General features: G+C 31.9%; 1 long non-coding RNA gene across 1 annotated transcript in view; it reads left to right on the top strand.

Annotated features, from left to right (window-relative positions):
* Positions 1-1,870: 1,870 nt before the first annotated feature.
* Positions 1,871-23,905, top strand: part of LOC129216069 (uncharacterized) — a 233,233-nt gene continuing 211,198 nt past the window's right edge. Inside the window, exon 1 of the long non-coding RNA XR_008580167.1 lies at positions 1,871-2,043. This is a non-coding gene — a long non-coding RNA (uncharacterized LOC129216069). The remainder of the gene's footprint in view (positions 2,044-23,905) is intronic.

Genomic DNA, 23,905 nt, shown 5'->3' with positions numbered 1-23,905 from the left:
AATCATCGCAAAGAATTTCATTCCTATTGATAGATATAATGAAGGTTAAACTTAAGTATTATTTTTACCTCTGCATCGTGCAGGTTCAAAAAGTGCATTGTTTTTTCAGCTGGCTAACTTTTGCGAAATAATTGAAGTATGTTATATAAAATTATAAAACCTGATATGAATTAAATTCACCGGTGACTCATCAATGAAACATTATTTTTTGAAAAGAAGAATTGTAGCCTTTTGGTTTATATCTTGTCCGAAATATTATATGACAGTATTAACTTAGGAGCACTAAAATTCATGACAGAAAACTTCTCACTTACATTTTCAAAATATGGAGATTAAGGAGGACGCCAAATAACGCCCTGCAGACCAAAAATGCCAATCCCCCATTTTTCTATGAAGAATAGCAAAAATTCGCTATATTAGTATTTTATCGTCATTGGAAAGTCTAAATAGTAAGCAAAATACGTATCAACTCAATGCAACAGTTTTATTTAAAAAAATACACTAATAACCAATATCAAAATCAGTAATTTCAAAAATGATATCGACGCATCTTAAAAGAGTTATGTTATACAGAAAAAAAAAGTGACAAAATGTTCTCAAAATTTAGTTTTTGATTAAAATCTGTATTTTTTTTCATGTAATAAGGAATAATAAGCCCAAATCCGAGTCACACAGATGAAGGAAACAAATGCTGGCTGTAAAAATTTAAACTGTTCTGCTTGAAGATTATGCATTTTAGAAACGAATGCTTGTTATCAAAAGATCTATTTAAGTCTTGTAATAGTTTTATCCCTGAAACGTAGTTTAAAAGTTAACTCCGTTGCAAACATGACAAAAAATAGCTCTTCAATTTTAGCGAGTCCTGTTTTACGCTACATTAGTGGAGCACATGAGGATATTCTTCTTAACGAAATCTGGAATGCTTTAAAAAGGATTTTTAAGTGAGTTTTAAAATAAATCTGCCTCGTAAATTTGCGGATTAGTTTTTAAAGGCAATTTCAGTAATTGCGATTTCAAACGTGTTTTTAAGGTATTACAAAAGCAACTAAAGCAGAGTTCGAAAATCTGCATAATTAGACCTAATGATCTGACATAAATACACAAGAAAATATTTGAAATAAGTGAATTTGACGAAGTGAGATAAATAGTAAAACAATATCAAATATAAAAATAAAAACGTTAAGGGCATTTCATAATTTTGTTATGTGTGCTCTTTACCTAACCGATAAGGTACCAAGCCTTGAAATGCTCTGTAAATACAAAAAAAAAAAAAAAAAACACTAATGTATTCAAAAATATACTTTAATCCAAAAAGAATAAAAACAAGAGCTTTTTTTCACAGTTCTTATTTATTGAGGACACTTTAAAGATATTGAATGAATAATAATCTCAATAGTATAATTTAATTAATCACTAGGTAAATATGATAGATGTGTGTTATTGAAGAAAATAAATACAACCTGTAAAAATTAAATGTTTATACAATATGTGGCAACGACATTAATGTGCAAACACAGAATACAAACTATGTTTTGTCTAAAATTGGAGTAATACCGAATGATTTTACTTGTTTACCAGTTTTGTTGCATTAAAAACAGCATTCTGATATTCTTCCTCGTTTTTTTTTTTTTCCTTTTCAGCTACTTTTCCTACATCCTTTTTCTGTTTTTTATTTATTTATTTATTTATTTATTTTTTATTAAGGAAAACATGCGTTTCCTAGTCATCTTTTGTTTTCGAGTGTTGAGACTTTTTAGCTATTAACCTTTTCGCATTAAATTTAAGATTGAAATACCATGCTCGTTTTGACAGTGAATTTCCATTATTTTTGCTTAAATATTTTATTTTATTACAGGTAAGAGAGCAACTACTTAAAAAACCTTTCTGCTAGTAAATCAAAAAAAGTCTTACAAGTCAAAGACACTTCATCTGACTATTTTATATATTTATATGCTTTATATACACATTGCTGCTGTGCTTGGAGTATAAAGTCACCTTTTGATTATATCGAACGGGCAGTTTCTCAACTGGCTCAAATGCTAGGTAAGTAATTATAGTTACATGGTATATTTCAGCAACATTACTCGATACACTAGAATAAAATAGTATAGCACTAAATATAAATGAAACTTTACTTACAAAATGATTCAAAAACAAAACACACACAAAAAGAGATAAAATTGCGAATTATAAGAATTACATAACGCATTTATTTGATAACGTAAGCATTTAACGTTAATAAATTTACATATTTTCCATGCTTTAGTTAAAGTACTTCGTATACTCCATTATTTAAGGAGACCGTTTGGCAAATAAATATCTTCAAAACGAGTTTTGTAACTATAATTTATTAACTTATTTTTATTTATTATACTTTTTTTTCTTTTTTTTTAAATTTTACTCAGTTAATTTTTCAAACACGTTATCAAAGGGGCGTATAGTGTAAAACCAAACTCATTTAAGCGCTTGAAAAATCGAAAGTTTACACAGAATTACGTATTTACATTTCAAACTGCGGAATATGTTTGCGTATTTGTGTTTTTTTTTTCCTTTATGAGCGATTTTATTATTGCTTTAATTAATTGTACAGTCATAAAAAATATGTATTAAAAATGGAATAATAACAGGCAAAAACAAAATCTTATGTTGTTTAAAAAAAATGAGAAATACTTACTTTTTCATGGGAAAAAAGAGTTTTTTTTTTTTTGGAAGTGAAAAAAATTCTTTTTGAAGTGAAAAAAGTCATTTATTTATTCATTTACAAATGATATGGCTTTAAAAACGTAGATTAATCACCAAAAGTTAAAGCTGTCAGATTAGTTCTTTAGTTTTTTTCTTTTTTTTGATTAATCCGTCTTGCAAATACAGTGAAATTCCGATACAACGAATGCCAATACAACGAAATTTCCGTTTCAACGAAATACAATTTCAGTCCTGATTTAACTGACATTACATTATTTGAATTCCATTGCAACGAAATTCTCGTTACTACGAATAGAATTTGCGGTCCCTTGAAGTTCGTTGTAACGGAATTTCACTGTAGCACAAAAGCCTACTTTTCGAGCAGTCTACAGCATACGGTCCAAACGTTGTTTCGATGGGAAAACATTTTATTCTCTCAAAATATTGGCTAACGAAACTTTCCGTCAGAGTTTGTACCGGGGTTGTGAACCCAATTTTACAACCACTGTAAGATTGGCAGTTGCTTGACACTAAAAATATTTGCTTAACAGACTTCGCAATACAATATGAGTTATGGAAAAACAAGATAAAGTCAGACGTTTCCTGTCCTTCGTTTAAAAAGTCCACTTAAAAGCTATCTCGATATGATGTGCAAAACTCCCACTTCATAAAAAAACTACATTTGAATCTTGATAAAAACCATCAATGCTAAAAAATATGCTAAACAATCATGAATTAAAGGAACATAAATCCAAAGAAAAAATCGTGTACATAGGTCTATGTATTTTTCCTTTGTAAAACAAAGTTAAGGCTACTTCCTATAAAGTCTTTTTGAGAAATTAATTCAAAGTGAAATATATTATCGCCATAGCCGTCCCAATTATTTTAAGACTTTTTTTTAATGCTATTCATGTCATTTAAACAGCGTTGCCTGGAACTTGCCACCAGAAAAAATAGGGGAATGTGGGGCAAAGTAAAATGATTAAGATGACCGAGCTTTTTAAAAATCAAGAAATTGGAAATTCGTTTTGAAAATTACAGTCCAGAAAGAAAGAACATTGTACTTTTCATAAAACTGCGCATTGACATAGTATTTTCTATTTTTTGAAATATATTCTCGCGTTCAAAAAAAGTTGAAAACTTTTACTTTGTTTTTTCATGGGGCAAAGTGAAAAATGAAATATTTTTATAATGAAATGTTTTTTATTCGATTATAAAAAATACTTTTGACCATATGATTCAGTAAATAAAAGGTTGAATGAATAAATGAAAAGACGTTAAAAGCAAAGCAATAATTGAATAAATGAATTAAATAGTGTATGGTTACAAATACACGAATGAGAAAATAAGTGATTGAATGAATAAATAAGTGAATTGCTAACTTAAGGTATGTTAATAAAGTAATTAACTAAAAAGTGTAAGAGATGCAATAACTGATTAAATAATTATTAAAAATTAACTATTTAACTTTGCCCCATCCACTTAGCCCCCCATGTACTTGTGTAATTGTACAAAATATTTGCAATACAAATAAGTTTAATGTTAACTAAATAAATGTTGCGCCGAATATTAGAAAGTATCAATTTATATTTCAAACGTTAATTACAAGAACTTTATAATGTAATATTATCAAAAATAATTTTCGACTTACAACAAAAATTAAAATATGAGTATCATTTTTTGAAAATCGTTATCATATGTTATGATTTTCAGGGGTAATTTTTTCTTGAATGCAACAGGCTACATGTGTTACACGTTGTTAAAATATTACTAGATAGGTGGCGCTAAAAGCGAAGTAAATATTTTACCATTTCACTTTGCTCCACATTCCCCAACCTTAATCTGAAACCACTAAACGAGTTCCCCTCACTAATAATTTTTTTGTAAATTTAAAAATGCTATTCCAGATGGTGTTTTTTTTTATGTCGTGTGGTTTTGTTGTGGTTTTTGCGCAATTTTGTCTATTTCATCAGAACAACATTTTTTAAATATGGAAGAATGTTATTAACTGTTACTTATATCAAGATTTAGATACTATCTGAACTGTCGGATGACGTTAAAAGTGGAAATATAGTTTTAACGAATAAAATGCATATTACTATAATGGTTTTCCAACTATTTTTTTTTCATCTGCATGCATGAATGCATTTTTAGGTACCCCCACTCTCTTTCCCTTAATGTTTTTTAATTCTTAATGTCTACCTTAGTTCAAATGTCCAGACGATAAAGTATTTTTTATCTTTATGAATGTTTTTGATCATAAAAAAATAAGCCGGCTGACAGTACAATGTTTGTAGTAGATCAGAAGTACCTTTTATACAGTACATAGTAAAATTATGATTCAATTTTTAATAATCAATTCTTAGAGATGCCTTTTTTAGGCAGTTTTTTTTCAGATCCAAATAGCACATGTCCTGAAGACTAATATTTCTCTGGCAAAACTGTCCACTTATTTACTACCAAATAAAGTTTGTACTATGTACTTTAGCAACTTTCTTGTACCCACACTCCGAAACTGAAGTTCTTTAAACCGCTGTCACATAGGCGCATAAAAAAATAATCACCGCTTTGAGGCTCAAACCATTTTGCTTCTAAAAATCTGTGAAACGAGTCTAGTATTCTTGAGTCCAAGCCAAGATTTGTGCCGGATCAAAGGATCGACACTTCCTTCCATTAAGGTGGTTGGGAGAGTAAGGATGGAAAATGATGCTCAGCTAATCTCTTAAAAGATGGGTAATGGATGTTTGGAGAGTTTCGCCAATGTCCCTCAAGGTTTCAAGAGAAGATGACTTCTTTTTATTCCTCATTCTATTATTAATCTCACAAAACTTTGCCCCTTTCATGAACTGTTACCATCTTCACTCTCTTCTTTAACCATTCCTGTCACGTTACTCTATTAATAACATCCTGGACTAAGTGGAAATGAATATTTGATGGTATACAGCTTCGGCTTAAGTATATTATGCTTTAACATCTAACTTGTTTTCCTCATCCACTTTTCATGATCTTTTCTATCAATGGCTTAGCTTTTAAGCAATGTGAAAGACAGCTCAAAGGGATCGACAGGGAACTTTTTACGATGACTCTATTTTCCATTAACGAAAATTATCATCCTAAAACATAGTTGCAATCTTAAATCGCGTTAAAAAGTTTTCTAGTTTGACGGCAATACATTTGAAAAGCCTATTAAATAGTTCATGCTGCCTATATCTTTTAAAATTAAGTTTGAAAATTCAATGTTTCCAATTAAATTATAGTTTTATATTGCTAGAATGATGATCGTCCATGACCCAATTTTGTAAAGGAAGCAAATATTTTCATGCGTTCGTTATTCAAGAAATACGTTTCAATGCAAGTAATGTTGTATTATGATTTAAAAGTATTGCTTGTACATGAAAACTTTTTTAAAGTCGAAAATGGCACTAAAGCAATTTTGACACACTAGTTGCACATTAAATCTCTTAAAAAACCATGTAAGCAATACAAAGTTCATTTTGGAATAATCTCCTAAATATTTCGTTTTTCAGTCGAACTCGCTCATAACAAGCCCTGATATAACGATAACCCACAGTTGACTAAAAATTTAGAATTTTTTTTGTTGGTACACTGTTCAGTCTGTGGGAGTATAACTAGCTTTTAACGAGGAAACCCCGCCTAAAGCAAGCATTATTTTTGTAATTCATAAAAAATTTCTTGACTTTAAGCTCAGTTTATCGTTTCCTTAGAAAATTTCTTTTGCATTCTAAAGTCAACCGAAAGTTAGTCATTAGTGATAAATACTGAAAACAAGAAATGACGGTTTTTATTCTTTTGTTTCAAGTTTCTGAGTGCGGATTAAGAAAAATATATCAGTTTCGAAAATATTGTAACCCAAAATCATGCTAAAGCAGGCGAAAAGAAAGGAATAAAATGACCAGCGACATTTTTTTTAAATTTTTTTTAGTTTGATAGTCTTTTTTAGCATTTTTTCAGAGTTAGCCTTGTTGTGGACTCCAGTTCCTACAAGGGCCATTTTACTTTTTCCTTTTTGTTAAACTTCTGTCAACACATTATAAGCTTAAATTTTCAAATAAAATGATTTTTTTCTCATGTTTCATAAATCATTTGATGAATGTACGCAGATTGGAACCAACTGAACCATAAATGAGCAACGTATTTGACTATGAGTCTTAGATTGACATTATTTGGAACACTTAATGATAAGCTAAAAATATATAAGCCAAAATAAAAGAAACAACTATTTCAAAGCCATTGATGAAAGTAACGATGTTTTTTGGCTCATGAGTATTATTTGAAAACAATAACAAAAGTGAGTGTCTGCAAGATAATTCAATAATAGTTTACCAACTTCTTTAAACCAAGTACGTACGCGTTTTCATAATTTTTCCAAGAAACTTGTCTTTTCCGAGTATTTCGTTATAACGAGCAAATTTCGCGGTCACTTCGCACTCGATTTATGCGAGTTCGATTCCATAACCAGTATAACATGAATTTGCGCTTATTATGCTTTTAATATTAGAAATTAAAAGAAAATGATTAATAGGTGATTAGGTGGGGTAAATTTAAGAATAGACTTAAGGTGAGAAAAGCAAGAATATATCATTAATAATGATGCTTTCTAGGACTAATTAATGCACATATCACATCAGCTCCGGTTTAGTTAAAGAATATTTCAATAAAAGAAAGAAACCGAGTGAACCACATTAGTATGTGACTTTTCTTTACGTAGGAGAAGGCAGATTTTTTAAAAAAATGACATGTATTCCACCAAAGAGTATTCAGCGCACAAGTACTTAACACGTCGGTTCCGGTGCAGTCAAAGAATATTTCAGTTAAAGAAAGAAAATGCTTTATTTGCTTAAGACAAAGAAAATCAAATAGATTTTGAGGCATGTATTACACCAAAGCGTGTTAATAGTTATGGCTCAGTGGTTAAAAGTAATAGTACACTTACGAAACGCAAAAACATATAATAAGCACTAAATTAATTCTAGCTACAAGAAAACTATAAAACATATGTGCACTTTTATTCTCAAAATAATTTGTTAATTTCTGTGATTTTTGCAAAGCAATTACTTCAAGGAGCTAAAATATTTAAGATATGTAATATAGTATGCAAGTAATATGGGAGCCTAGATTATAGTGTTCTGTTGTATTATAATAGCACAAACTGAAAAGTGTTGAATGATTTAAAAGTAATAACCTAACTACAATTCAAAAATGCATAAATAAGGTGAATTAAAACAGTTGTCTTTTAATGAAACGGGACAATATTATAGCAACACCGAACTTATTCAGGAATCATTTTAAAAATTTTGGTAAGACTAAACTACAGAAACAGGGAACGTTTCCTTATTTCAGCAAAAAATCTTTTAAATGCATTAAATACCGCACAAAAATAAACATTAGCAGTTTTTGAAACGAAAAAGAAAAGACTTATTTTCAATCGTCATCTTTGATGCATTGAGGAAGGAAAAATAAAATTATTTGTTAGGTTTTATTTATTGCTCGAAAACGATTTCATCACACTAGAAGATAAACAAATATTTCGAGTGGGGAAAAAATGTAACATATAATTATATTTTCTGAAGATACTTTTAAAAAATGTCTCCTAGCAAAACGAAGCAAAATGTTTTCTTTTAAAATAATAATGTATAAAAAATGTTTAATTATCTAGTAAGAATCTTCTATTATTGCATTTTTTATTAACATTTTAAGCTTCAGTTAATTTTTATATTATGTATTTTTTATGTTGTTCTTTAATAATACTCTTTCATTTAGGATCTTGTGTCACACATCTACTACCGCACAAAATAAGAAAAATTCTTAGCTTACTATGCAAATATACTGTTCAACACGAATTTCGAATGATGCACTGCAAATCTTCAGATACATTTTTAACATGCTTAAAAAAATCTTGTGACACAGCCACTTCTCTACTTTTTAGAACATTTTGAAGCACTTTTTGGAACAATTTTCAAAACACTTCTGAGAACACTTTTCAGAGCAATTTTTCGGTTCAGCACACTTTTAACATTTTTGGGAACGCAATTGAGAGAAAAAAATAAATCTGACTCCTGACACATGTTTTTTTTTCTTTTAGAACACTTTATATCACACTTTTTGATCATTTATTTCATTACACAAGTAGGACCTTGTTAGAAATTAAGGAAACTTTTATGGTAAATATTACTGTGAAATAAAGTGTTTAAGGTAAATAAACGATTGTAGCGGCAATTGATACACCACGTGACTAACATTTTGAAGCACATAACATCGTATTTCCTCTCCCTTGATATGACTCAACTCGTATGGTGGAAAACAAAACCACCTGCTAGTACAAAGCTCCCGAGATCGAACCTGCTATTCGTATTTCGCGCTTTTTTTACTCTCGTTTATTCTACCGCAAAATTTACAGTAAAACAAGATTTTCCGGAAAGGTTACTGGCATTATGGATGCCAGTAATTTTTACCGTAAAATTTCAGGATTTTTAACAAGGTATTTGCTGCTAAATTAACAGAAATCTCGTACGGCAACTGTAAATCGCCTGGCAGTGGACGGTCTTCGGCCTGGGAAAGCCATCCTTCTTGATGGCAATGGTTACACCCACTCGGAGCTGTTCATTTGGATACATTTCATAGTTGAACCATATTGAAGGATTGTATTGATTTGTATAACAAAAGCAATCTGTAGAAATACTATTTGTACAAAAGAGAGCAAAGATTTCACAAATGTGTTCAACTGTATTACCAATTTGTTCTTAAATGTGTCCGCAATTCTTTAAAAATGTGATGTGCCCATGTTTATACAGTCGAGCCCGCTTAATGGAATAGGCAATTTGCCAGGAAAAATTATTCTAATAAGCGGAATATTCCATTATCCGGGATAAAAATAATACACATCAACGATGTAGTACATGAGAATTTTATTACATTAAGCGAGGTATTCTATTATCCGATATTCCATTAAGCGGGCTCGACTGTATGTAACATATACTGAGTTGACACATTCGGAAGGAATTCGGAACATATATATTTCAGTACACTTTCTTTCTATCGCAGCGCATAATAAATGGGGAAAGCATAACTTTTTAATTTCAACAGTATGAATTGTATTTAAACATAGGTAATTTATTTTACTAAGCCTTTACTTTATAAACAACACTTTGTAGCTTATTTAAAACTAGTCCGCACGGCTTTGCCCGTAGTGGAAAATTAAAATGTCTTTTAGTTCTCCTGTATATTTACAAATAATGTATGGTGAATTTCTCGCCAATTGGCTTGCCCATGTTACAGTTAAACGTTATGATAAATTGGTTGTTTACTCGTCCATCTTATGATAATTTTGCTCGGAAAAATGTTCTTAAAATTGGAATAGAAAAAGAACAAAATCGAATTTTCGAAAACCCGCTTCGAGGTGCACACCTTCATGCTACAAACTAACTTTTTGAAAAATTTCATGAAAATCGGCCGAACGATCTAGTTGCTATGTGTGTCCGAAACATCCAGACACAGAGACATCAAGAGATATCCAGAAAGATAGATATCCAGATATCCAGAAAGAGAGACTTTCAGCTTTATTATTAGTAAAGATAGCTTTAAATGACTTACACTACTGTTATTCTAAAACTTACATTATGTTCATTGAAAGTATGTCGACCAGAAGGACTGTCACAGGTTGAGCCTATTAGAAAATGCTGGCACTTTGTCTAATCTGTTAGGAATCCTATAAGGGTCATTTCACGTCAAATCGCCTAATGCCATGTGCCATCATGTCTCATATTTTGCCCATTAATTTTTACAAGCAGATATCTATGAGAAAAACCCAAATTAATTTTTTTAGATTTTGAGAAGCTTTGGAGAATGTTTTTCAAAATTTCGATTTTTAATCATTTTTCGGAGTCACCGTTTTCGCATAAACTCAGAAAATCTCTCTAATTTCTTGATTTTTTAACCAATTAAGCTGCATTTGGTACCAATTTCAAGCTAATATTTTTCTCCTTCAGTGTGAATGACAGAAAGTATTCTATGAAGAGTTGGGTGTTGCCACTCTTTATCTAAAATCAGTATTTATGTTTTTTTTAATTGGGAGATTAAATAATAGCCCAGTCCATAAAGGTTTCGTGTCGCAACTAATTTAGGGAAAGCTGAATTTTTGCAGGATGTTAGCACATAATGTATACACTAAAAGAACACAAAGTCCCGACCCGCACCCCTCTTGCTTTTCTCCCCACCCCTCCAAAACATTGCAAGAGCAGTACTATGATCATGTGCGTTTCGTGTCTTAACTAATTAAGAGAAAGCTGCTTTTTTTGCAGGATGTTAGTACTTAAAGAATACACCAAAAAATATAAAGTCCCGACCCCCATTCCTCTTGCTCCCCCCCTTTCAGAAACATTGCAAGGGCAGTATTACGATTATACGCTTACAGCTAAAAAAATAATGATGTTACCGGGGAGTTCCTTTTTTTATTTCACTCCTAACAATATTATAAACCAGTGGTGCTCAACCTATGGCCCGTGGACCACATCCAGCCTGCAAAGCTGATCCACATGGCCCGCTGTCTTGTGAAATGTTACAACTCGAAGAGCACGATTAATGAGTATGTTCCAACTTTGGAGCCAAATATTTAGAAATTAGCTATAAAAAACATATTGCATTTAACAAAAGAAGCATCAAATAATGATAACAAAAATTAGTTTGCAATTTTCCTTCCTTTTTCGTATTTTCCGATGTCATTTAGAAAAGAGTAAAACATTTTGAAACTTTATATGTGCTCCAGCCCGCGAGAACGATTTTAGTGTGATCTGCGGCCCTTAGGAATTTCTACCGGATGATGAATTTCTTGCCAATTTGCTATGTTTATTTGCTCGCCCACTTTATGGTAATTTGCTCGTCCACGTTATGATAATTTGCTCGGTAAAATGTTCTTAAAATTGGAATAGAAAAAGAACAAAATCGAGTTTTCGAAAAATCGCTTCGAGGTGCACTGCCCCATGCTACAAACTAATTCTGTGCCAATTTTCATGAAAATCGGCCTAACGCCATCCAGACATCCATAGGCTTCCAGACAGAGATCCAGACATTCAGCTTTATTATTAGTAAAAATGATCATATTCTTTTCCTTTACCATTTCTAAGCAATAATTTCACCTGCAATCGAATTTTTTCCACATACATTTCCAATGTTATGCAAGAAATAAAATATCAGATAGTTTGTTTGCATGCTTCAAAGCAAAAAATGTATTTTATTTTTAAATTTTAATTTATTTCTTATTTTTATTATTTTATTCTTTTCACAAAAATCAGTGGGCACCTTTTACTTTATTTTCACTATTTATAGAACAAATATTACTTTAATGTGTCTGCTGATGAATTGGTGCACATAATTTCCCTTTCATTCAACTTGATTTATAATTCACTACAATTAAAATACCGCTAGCATGTGTTTGGCTAGTTAGTGACTTAGGACACGTTTTGGAAATCGTTTTTCTAAATAAAATATACTTGCTTGAGCTTTCTGAACAAAACTAAAAAAAAGTAAAATGTTTCGCTTAATTTAGTTGTGTTTTTATCTATACAGTAATTACTACTAGTTTCTCATTTTGCGAAGATTCACGCTAATAAACACTCGAGAAATTTTCTTTCAATACGAAATTAATAATAAATTATCAGTAAAGACAAATCAGTGCAAGCTATACATTGAAAAAATAAATATTAAACATTGCTTCTTCCATTTCTCTCTTAGTATATATTGTGAGATCATATTTAAAGAACGGAGTTCAGAAGAAAAGCGAATGAGCCCGAAGTAAAAAAAAAATGCGTAATTAAATTATGTTTGGATACTAAAAGTCTCGTCTAACTGATAAAGAAAAAAAGATGAGTTTTTTTTAAATATGAAATACGGAGCAGAAAGTAATCTAATTACGCGCAGTTATTTTCCATTATAATAAAATGGCTCCTGACTAATGATGAATATTTTGCATTACTTTGCATTAGTACCCAACGATAGACGAATAGTTTTTGTATGCCTTATAATTTAGGTGTAGACTTTTTTGAGCATGTTTTTTAATAAGTGCTTTGCATGCATCAATGTTCGGTAATTATAAAAATTAATCACAAATTTATATCTATAAATGAATAAAAATGATATATTATTCTATTGTAGGAAAGAAAAAGTGAAACGGCGAACTGTTTTTCGTTACTAACTCGATACCGAACATTTTATCCATAACATTTTTACTTATGAGAATGATGGTATTTACTATATATTGCTGATAATTATGATTTTTGTGGGCTCATATTGATCATATTTCGTTGAACTAAACAATTCATTACTTCTCAGGACAAAACAATTAATATTTTGTCTTAAGACGACTCAAGCTAGTTTTTCTTAAACGTTCAACGTAGTTGCAATTGGATAGTGTTACAAATTCTGTAAACAGTAATTATTTTTATGATTAATTTGTTGTAATCTGGCTAAATTTGGCGTTTATTCCATTGTTTTTCATCTAAAATTGTCTTAGTAACGTAACCTGTGAATAGTTTCTTGTAATGAATATACAATCCCCTTACATTCGAATGAAATATAGGGTCCTTCCATTTCTGAACGATAAAATTTGTGGATGGAATAAGAAGAAAATATGAGAAATTGGTAGAACGTATAGGATTATCTGGATATTTCTATGCTGAGTATAAAGGCCGTGTGGCATTGGAATGAGTTTAGTTTTACTTGTGAATCATTGCAGCCGTGCGCTGGAGAGCATGTATTTAGCTCTGTGTGTATTAGCCTTTGCACTGTGTTTTCGCGTATTTTGATGAAAATACGTGTGTGACCGTTGCGTTTTCGGTGTTAATTGATATTTGCCTAGTTGCTATGGTTAATTTAGTAGTTGCTATAACGATATTTCTTGCGCATAGTTGTAAATAAATCACCGGTGTTTTCTAAAGAACTGCATCGTCATTTAGAGAAAGTTTGAAGTTGCATCGAACACGTAACAATATATATAAATTCAGTGAATGAAAAGTCTGGTGACTGAATCATTTCAGAACTTTATGAATGTAAACAAAATTATTGAGTTTCTCTTCTTAAGTTTACGAATTTGCCTTTAAAATAAAGATCCGGGCATTCATTGTGAAAAAAGTTTCAGAAAATATCAAGCACAAATAACTCTACAATGCTTAAACTGAAGAATTTGGTGCTACGCACATGTGTGTTTTAAGTTTTACATACATTTCTTAAAACTATAAATGCTCAAAGTAACTTTAGGTTTCTGTATTTTTTTAATTTGGGTGCCTCTATACAGCAGTAGGATATTTTATCACCATTCCAGTGCTTGGATGTATTACAGTTGCTCGGAGGTGACGGTATTATAAATACTGAGAACTGCACTATTAAACTTAAGGACAGCTAACAATTTTCTTTGAAGTCATAAAATAAGAAATTTCTACTGCAATACGAAAATAGATTTCGTAAAAATGAAAAAAAAAAAAAAAACTCATATAAAAGTGATTTAAGCGATACCTTATTAATACACATCCTTTCAAGGCCATGATTAAGAAGAATTTTCGATAAAGACCTCATTAATTTTGGAGCATGTTTAATCCAAACAGAAACTTGAGAACAGCCCCCACCATTGCTTAACTGACACTAAGTTTAGCATTCCTTAGTTAGAGCTAGCTACTTGTGAAAATTTTGCAGCGTTGTCCTAAGTTGTTGAAAATTTATTATGTCGCTACCATTTTCACTATGTTTAAATACTTTTGTTTTGTGTTTAAATTTCAATTAATGAACAGTAGCATATGCAACATTGCAATGCAAACTTTATCCTTAATTTTAATTATTAATTAGAACCAAAGAAGAGTTTTAAATCTTTGCAGTTGGGTATAGTGGATGCTGAGAATTTGTTAAATTTTTGAAGAGAAAATCTAGAGCATAAGCACAGAGGTAATCAATGAAAGCTGTTAATAATTTGTTATGCGTAATCTTGTTAAATATATATCAACACTGGTCAGGCACGGATCCACGGGAAGGAAACTGGGGGAACGTTCCCCTCCCAAAATCCCAAGTCTGCCTAAAAATTTTCGGACAGAATACAGCACAACTCTTCCGTTTTTTAAAATTTGAACTTCAGGAAAAGCGAGGAGAGAATTGCAAAAACAGATTCAATAAGGAAACTGTATGAATGCCCCCCCCCTCAAAAAAATCCCAAGTGTAATTAAAACCGTTCAGAAAAAAGGAGTACAGAATTTTTTTTCCTTTTTTAGAACGTGAACTAAGGCATCAGGAAAAGCAATTAGACAACAGCAGAAGCAGATCCATGAGGTGAACTGAGGGAACGTCCCCAACCCCTCAAATCCCATATATACCTAAAAATTTTCACAACAGAGTGCAGGAAAATTCTTCTATTTTATAGAACTTGAACTTGAAGAAAAGTTCCAGGAAAAGCGATTAGAAAAAACCAGAAGCGGATCCACGAAGGGGAACTGGAGGAATGTTCCCCTCCCCCAACATATCATGTGTACCTAAAAGGTTTTAGAACAGAGAGTAAGAAGATATTGTTTTATAGGACTTGAACTTAAAAATAGGCTGCAGGAGAAACGATCAGACAATAGCAGAGGCGGATCCGTTGGGGAACTGGGGTAATGTTCCCCTCCCCCCGAAATCTCACGTGTACCTAAACATTTTCGCAACAGAGTACAGCAAATTCTTCTGTTTTATAGAACTTGAACTTGAAGAAAAGCGCAAGGAAAAAGAGAAGAGAGAATTGCAAAAGCGGATCCAAGGAGGGGAACTGGGGAATGTTCTCCTGTCCCCTCAAAAAAAAAAAAAAAAAAAAAAATCCCAAGTAATCCTAAACTGGAATAACTGAGCTGGCGGTGTATTTTAAGTATCTCTGCCTTAGCCCTGGTTTTAGGGCGGTAACTTACTACAAACTGAGCTGGCGTTGTATTTTAAGTATCTCAGCCTTAACCCTGGCTTTAGGGCGGTAACTTACTACAAAATACCTTAGCTTTGCCATCAATCTTTGAGTTGAACCGTACCATTGCTGCGGTCGCTTATCTGGTTTGCTAATTTCTGCATTAGCTACCAGTTTGTTTGGCTATCTTGGCTCCCTTAAGAGATTTTTCGCCTCCAGCTCATGTGATTCCTATTTCGGGCTGATGAGTGCTAAAAAGCACGAAACTGCAGTCCTCGTATGGAATAACTGAGCTGGCTAAGTAATCCTAAAACTGTTCAGAAAACTAAGTAGTACTTTCCTGCGTATAATCTGCGGATTATCTGCTCAAAAAGACAAAGCTTATGAGGTGCGGATTATACGCAGCCACGGATTATCTGTGATTTTTTTCCCCCTTAACCACCAACGCATTGAACCTCAATATTTTTATAGTAGGATTAACCGATCGGGACAGTATGCCTACTGAATGTTTTTTTATTTTACGAAGCATGGATGTTCGTCTTCGCTGCCTGCCTGTATGTTGGTTATTTTACGTTGCTTGAATGTTCCTCTTGGCGATTCGGGTCATGTAAAATAAGCAACTTTACAGTGAAATAGGTAGCCATTTGCACAAGATTAGACCGTTTGCTCCTTTGTCTTGACTCATGGTTTTTCAAGTAATTAGCGTACTATAATCAAGATTTCAAGAAGAAATCATTATATTTTAGATTATATTTCAGATTAATTTTGATCATGCCTTCAAAGTAATTACTTTTTCACGTTTTTAGTTTAGTTGTTCAAATGGTATGTTAAATTCAAACTTTATCTTTTTACATCGTACTATCCGCGGATTATACGGCGCCGCGGATTATACGAAGCTTTTTTTTTCTTCAGGCCGGTTTTAGGACCTGCGAATTATAGGCCGGCCGCGGATAATACACAGGAAAATACGGTATAAGATTTTTTTTTCCTGTTTTTTAGAGCTTGACGAAAGGCTTAAGGAAAAGCGATTAGACAATAGCGGAAGCGGATCCACGGAAGTTAACTGGAGAAATGTTCCACTCCCCCCAAAATCTCATGTGTACCTAAAAACTTTTAGAAGAGAGCGCAGGAAAATTTTGTTTTATAGAATTTGAACTTGAAGAAAGGCGCAAGAAAATGCAAAGAGAGAATTGCAAAAGCGGATCCAAGGAGGAGAACTAGAGAATGTTCTCCTCTCCCCTCGAGAAAAAAGTGATCCTAAAACTGTTCAGAAAACAACGTACAGGATTTTTTTTTACTGATTTTTAGTACTTTACGTAAGGCTCCAGGAAAAGCGATTAGACCATAGCAGAAGCGGATCCACGGAGGAGAACCGGAAGAATGATTCCCTCCTCCCAAAATCTCATGTGTACCTAAAAACTTTTAGAAGAGAGCGCAGGAAAATTCTTCTGTTTTATAGAAATTGAACTTGGAGAAAGGCGCGGTGAAAAGCGAGGAGAGAATTGCAAAAGCGGAACTGAAGAAGGGAACTGAAAAATGTCCTTTTCCAAAACACAAAATCCCAAGTAAACCAAAAACTGCTCAAAACACAGTGTAAGGTAAAACCACCAGTAGTTGACGTTTTAAAGATTAAATATTTCTGTTTGTTAACATAGCTTGGAGAGAATTCATCTTAGGAAAAACATTTAATAAGTGATAACTGTACCAACTAGTCCCCTATTATAATGCAACAAAATTAGATTAATAAAACGAATGCTCATTTTTTTTCAATAAAAAAAGACATTGGGTTGGAGTTGACATTAAACTAAAACGAGAACATCTTATTGTTGACACATTTTGTTTTCAGTAGATGATACATGCTTTGATACAGAATAACAGGAATCGCTAATAAATGAATTAGTGCCTACTTGTGTGAATACTGGAATCGCACTGCCGGATCTAGGCAGCAGCAATCCAATATCCTTGGCTTACCTTTTGTACATAGTCGATACCTTTTGCCCCCTCCCAGTTGACGGATAGCAACTTCTAGGAGGATGCAAATTTACACTATTTCTGTTGTTTTTTCGTTGAACCTCGATATAAATTTCAACGAAGGTGGGTAAAGGGTGGCAGGTTTTGCCCCGGTTCTGAAAAATCGACGATCCGGCCATTTAGGAATGTAATAAATGCTTCTGTCATAGGTTATAAGACTATGAGAAGTTAACATAACAATTCGAGTTCGGGGTCTGAGTAAATATTTTTCATCGTACTAAAAGGCTCATCGATATGGCACAATACAGCTTCCCGGTAGTAGTTCGATTTATCCACTTTAGGGCCATTTCAGTCTCCCAAGCTTTCGTACTTGCTTTTTAGATCTGTTTTTTCAGTAATCTTTCAAAATAAGTCTTTTTGAACACAAACCTGCGTAAACTGTTTTTTGTATTCATTTGGTGTAGAGTTGATCAAAAAACTTAAAGCTTCTACAACTCAGTGGCGCAACCAGAGCGGATGGGGGACCACACCAGAATGCTAATTAGAATGTTTCTTACAATTAAATAGAATAATAGAACGAACCTTGGAAAAACGAAGTTATTATAATAAATTGAAAAAAAGAATGTCGCGAAAAAATCTAAATTTCTTTTGAAAAGAACCTTGAAATAAAAATTTTCAATCGTGGCGGTTTATTGATCTGTTAATTACATCCCTTCCATTTTTTTTTTTCTTTTTACTAGTTGGTCTAAAAATAAGAAAGTCTTCGTAATCGGGAAGCCCCCTTTTTCCCGCCGAAATCTTTAGAGAGTGTCTCAAATCTCGTTTTCAGGGCTTGAATTTCGAAAAAATTCTAGGGAAGAACTACCTAACACCTTGCTTTCTAAAAAATCGAGAATAGTTTAATATTGTTTTTTTGGAGCTTCAAATTTGAAAATTGCCGAAACCCTAACGTTATCAAATATGGTATACAGTCACGTTTTTAAGACTTCAATTACGAAAAATTTCCGGACAAGGGCCTGAATGTTCTCGTAGGAAATTTAAAAATGAAAAAATTAAAGTTTCGAAAAACTTTAAGAGGGAGAGCATTTAAATCCTTCGTCACTGAATATCACTTAAAAACTTCGTTTCCTAGAACTTCAATTTCGAAAAACTTTTGGTAAGAGCCCCAGAACCCCACTGCTCGTAACATCATCAAAGTTAGTTTGTACCTGCGTTTTAAGAAACTTCAATTTTGAAAGATTGAGTGGGTTAGTGATCGATTTAGATCTATTCTACAAAAAAAAAAAAAAAAAAAAAAAAAAAAAAAAAATCGATCTGGGGCAACCCTAAAAAGTCCCGTCTCTTACCTTACCGTCAACAAATATCGCCTGTAATCGCCTTTTTAAAACTTCAATTTCTAAATATTTTCGCAGAAAGCCCCTCGAACCTTTTCTACCCGTAACATCATCCGAGGCCGCCTGAAACTGCATTCTTAGGGCTATAATTTCAAAATTTTTCCATGGGAGAACCCCCGGACCCCCCTTAGCAGTTTCCGAAAATTTTAGGATTAAAATATAAAGGTAAGAATGAAAATAACGGTTTTTAAAATTATTTTCTGAAAATTATACTTGCAAAATTTGTAAAGGTAGAATTTTTGATAAGAAGCGTTAAGATGCAGAGGATAGTTTGTAAAACTGATTTTTTACGGTTATTTTTTCAATGAGTAATTTCATATACCCCCCCCCCCCCCACCCCATAAAACATAAACTACTAAAAAAGTTCCCCTCCCAAATCCATAGTCTGGATCCGCCCCTGACACTGGTAAACACTAATTAGTAAACTGTCATTTCATACATGTACCGAAATTGTCATACTTTATTTTTATTGCATATATAAAATAAAAAATAAAATGTCTTATGAGAAAAAAAATCCAAAACTGTGCGCTGACTTTGACTATATAATAAGTGAAATTATTAAAAAAATATTTTCTTTCAAAAGTTTACTCTTGAAAGCTCGGCACCTGCGGCGTTACATAATTAAAAGGCAGTGAAAATTGTCAGTTGACACAAGTGACTCAAAAAGTTAGCTTAAGGATAATAATACAGTCACCACTCCCAGTTTGCATATATGAAACATTTCTGTGGCATTCATTCATTATATTCCCCGAAATTTTAAGACAAGCTATTATGCATAAACTAATTAGAGATCCAATTTATTTCTAAGTTTTTTTTCTAAATTTAAATTTATATTAGAAGCCAGATTGTTTTTGCTCAAATCTGGGAAATAACATTAAAATCATGTCAGCTTGTTTCCATTATCGTTTTCGGACGTAATATCTTTTTAAGTAGATATAATCATTTTTAACCTAACTTTCCGAGTAAAAGTCAGAAAAGGAAGGAAAAAAAACATGAAAGAAGGCTTATTGCATCATAAAAATATCTTGAAAACAAAAAAAGGTCAAAAAATAAATAAAAGATTAAATAATTATCAAAAAATTTAAAATTGGAAATTAGGGTATTTAGTAGAGGAAAATGTCAGTCTGTCGGTCTGTATTCACCTAATAACTTTTTAATGAATAATAGTCCGATTTGAACAATTCTTTGTTTGAAAGATCTTGAAAAAGACACCTCATTCCTGCTTTTTGATTTAAACAATTTTTCGTTCAATTTTAAACGTTTCAAATCCCTTAACATAGCGTCTACGGGGAAAATAAAATTCAATGTAGATACTGAACTTAAAGGTGGATTTGCTTCAAAGAAATTTTATTGGAAATAGCTCTTGATGACCGACTGCGACTCCCATAATTAATGTAATGTACTGCACCAATAGTGTTTGTAAGGAAAGCAGCAATTAATTAAAGCAAAAAGAGCAGGCAGTAACGTGTTCCACATTTAAAAATAAAATTATATAAAAAAATTAATAAGAAAAAACTTTTATTTCTTCAAACTGTCACTTGCTTTGTTTACTCACTAAGATCTAAAAAACTATGTATAAAATAAGGCATTTTATTTTCATTGTACATAAAAATTCGTAAAAATAATTAATGCTTTCAGAGTTGTGTTTAACTAAACACGATAGCGCTTTTGATCATTAGACGAACAACACGCCCAACCAAGGAATGCTGAGTTAGATAGGTTCACTAATACAGAGTCAAACAGGAGAAAAAATGAAATGAAAAGAAACTTTTATCATCAAATACTGCAGCATCCTGCAAGAAAAAACTAAATTCTGAAGCCGAACGAAAAGTCTGAAATAAAAAGGAAAACCTCATTGTAACAAACTTACTCATTTTCAACAATTAAAATGTTTATTAACTACTCAAATTTAAGTTCGAATAAATATTATTTACATATTTGTAGTGCCCTTAAATGCCTAAATTTAGATTTGTCGTAAAACTCATGCTTTGATTATTTTTCGTAGCTTAAACCACATTTTTCTAAAGAAAATTCCTGCGATTTATTTTTTTCTTATTTGTGTTAGAAAAATATGACAGTTGAAGCTAATATTTGAAACTGGTCGTTTTGTTGGGTTTTATTCTAACGGGAAATTACAGTACTATACATTTATCGTTAAAAAATGAACAAGAAACTATCCAGAACTTATTTGCAACTGAGAAAAACAATCTTTTATTTATTTATTTATTTTTATTTTTTGATCGAAGCATGCATATTTTAAGCCTATCCAGAAAGTGCATCTCCTAATTAGATTATTTTCACGCACTAAAAACATACTTGGAAGAGAAAAAAATAGTACGCGGATGTAAGAAATCTAATTATCGCGCAGAAGTCTTCCATTATAAAATGTTTTCCTTTTAAGACAGAATATTTTCTGACAGAATTTCGTTAGAATTTGTTTCAATAAACTATTATTGCGAACAGTTTTATAGAATCCATTTCATTGATGGGGTTCGCATAGAATTGTTCTTAGTTTCTTTTTAAGCATGTGCACTGTTAGAAAAACTTTTATTTTAAAATGTCTGTTTAGTAAAGAATCCTCGCATTTCAACTTTAGTTTCTACTCTTTGTAATCACGTTTAATTTACTAAGAATTACGCTGCAAAGCTTCGGATGCTTTTTGAGCTATTTTTGAACAGTTTTTGAACGCGGACACTTGTTCCCGTTTTAGAGTACTGAGTCACACTTTTTGGAATAGTTTTCGAAACACCCTTCAAAACAATCTACCATATATGATATATTTGGTTATCATATCTCTGGGTGGGGTTTAAAACTTTTTTTTTTTTTTGTTAATGTAGTACGAAAATCTAGTGCTCATATTTTTTAGCCTACTTTCCCAGTAAAAGTCAGTAAAAGAAGAAAAAAGCAGGAAAGAAGGCTTAATGCATCTTAAAAATATCGCGAAAAACCAAAAAAAAAAGAGGGTCAGAAATAAAGTAATTAAAAATATTGAAAAATTGAAAATTGGAAAGTAGGGTATTGAGATGGGGGAAAATGTATGTCGGTCTGTCTGTCTGCCCCCGCCCCCCGCCCCTAATAACTTTTGAATGAATAGTCCGATTCGGACAAACTTCTTTTTGCTTGAAAGATCTCGGCGAGGACACCTCATTCCCATATTTCACTTTTTGATTTGAACTATGTTTTGTTTAATTTTGAACAATTCAAAACCTTAACATCAGCGCCTACCGGGAAATTCAAGGCAATTCCGAACTGTGAGGCGAATTTGCTTCAAACAAATTTTGTAGGAAAAGCTTTTGATGAAAAACTTGTATATAAAATATCTTTTTTATTTGAACAATTTTCCGTTCAATTTTGAACAGTTCAAATCCCTTAACATTAGCGCCTACTGGGAAAATCAATGTAGATTTCGTACTTGAAGGCGGATTTACTTCAAATTTTGTTGGAAAGAGCTCTTGCTGACGCCAAACTCCAGACATCGACTCCGAGAATTTAGGGGCACCTGACTCCGACTCCGACGGCCGAAAATTAGTCGGACTCCGACTCCCCGACTCTGACTTCGTAGCTTTGGCGAACATTTATACACGGAGGACAAATGACTGAATCCGATTCTTGGATATTCGACTCCGACTCCTTTATCTCAAAATGAGATTGACTCCGACTCCAACTGTGAAATACTTATTGTTGATGTGACTTGTTTTTACTTTCACGCTAAAGTTTTAATTTAGGTATTCAGTTTTCGGCAAACTAACTCGAAGTCATTTATGTTTCTACATAAAGATATGCGCAGACGATTTTTTTTTTTTGTTGACAGTGAAAAATATTTCTTTAAGTTGACATTTTATTGTTTTTATTTATTTTGGTAAGTGCATTAATTCATTTAAAAAATTATTTTTGGCAAAAGGGGAAAAAGAAACTATTTTTTTTTTTTGTTGATGTGATGTTATTTATTTTAATGAGCTTATTAATTTTAATTATTATTTCTTCGTTTTGAAAGTTGTTAAAGAATTCTTTTTAATGGAAAAAAGTGTATTAGCTGCTTTGTTTAAAAGGTGCTGCTATTTTATTTTTTCGATTTTTTTTTTTTTAGACGAGTGAGGAATATTTTATTCCTAGAAATCAGCTTAAGATACTAAAAAAAATATGTTTGAAACAATATGTGATTTTGGCTATTTTTGAGAATATTGACCATGTACTAGAAAGTAGTATGGGGTATACGGGAAAGTAGGCTCGTTTAGGTTTAGACGGAACTTCTTGTTTTACACTAGATTACTAAAATATTGTAATTTATTATTTATATTTTTGTAACGTTTATTCTTATTCTTTAACATTCTTCAAAAAGTATTTTCTCTTGCACTCCTTAAATTCCTTAAGGTGTACTTTCTTTCTCTTTTCTCAAAATGTATCCAAATCTTCTCCTAATAAATTGCCGTTTTAGAGCTTTTTATGGGGTACCTTTATACAACATAAACTATTTCAGTAAATGGATTTGAAGATTTACGGGGTACATCGTATTAATAAAAATTACCTTTTTGGGGGCACCTCCTCCCCCAAAGGAGGGTGCGGGAGATGATATTTCCAAGTTGCCTTCCAAATAAAATATTTTTAAAAAATACACTGATGTTAAAATAAATCAAACTATTAACATGTTACCCTCTGAACTCCTAAAAGATTTTGGCTCCGCATTAATTATAATTTTTGTTTTTAAAAAGTGCATAAAATGGCTTATTCCACATGGTAGACCTTGGGCATACATGGTTATCATCTAATTTCTTTAAAGTACATCATGAAAACAAATAATATTACCAAAGCGAAAGCTGTTCACTCTAACACAAAACGATGTAAAACATAATGAAATATTTATAAGAAAAATAATTAAATATAAGAATCTAAATATGAGACGTTAAAAATGCTTATGAATTGGCAATGTTTGGCAGATTAT

Source organism: Uloborus diversus, chromosome 2 (assembly GCF_026930045.1).
Source record: "Uloborus diversus isolate 005 chromosome 2, Udiv.v.3.1, whole genome shotgun sequence".
Lineage (NCBI taxonomy): Eukaryota > Metazoa > Arthropoda > Arachnida > Araneae > Uloboridae > Uloborus > Uloborus diversus.
The sequence above is the reverse complement of the archived record's forward strand: the minus strand, read 5'-3'. Positions and strand labels throughout refer to the sequence as shown.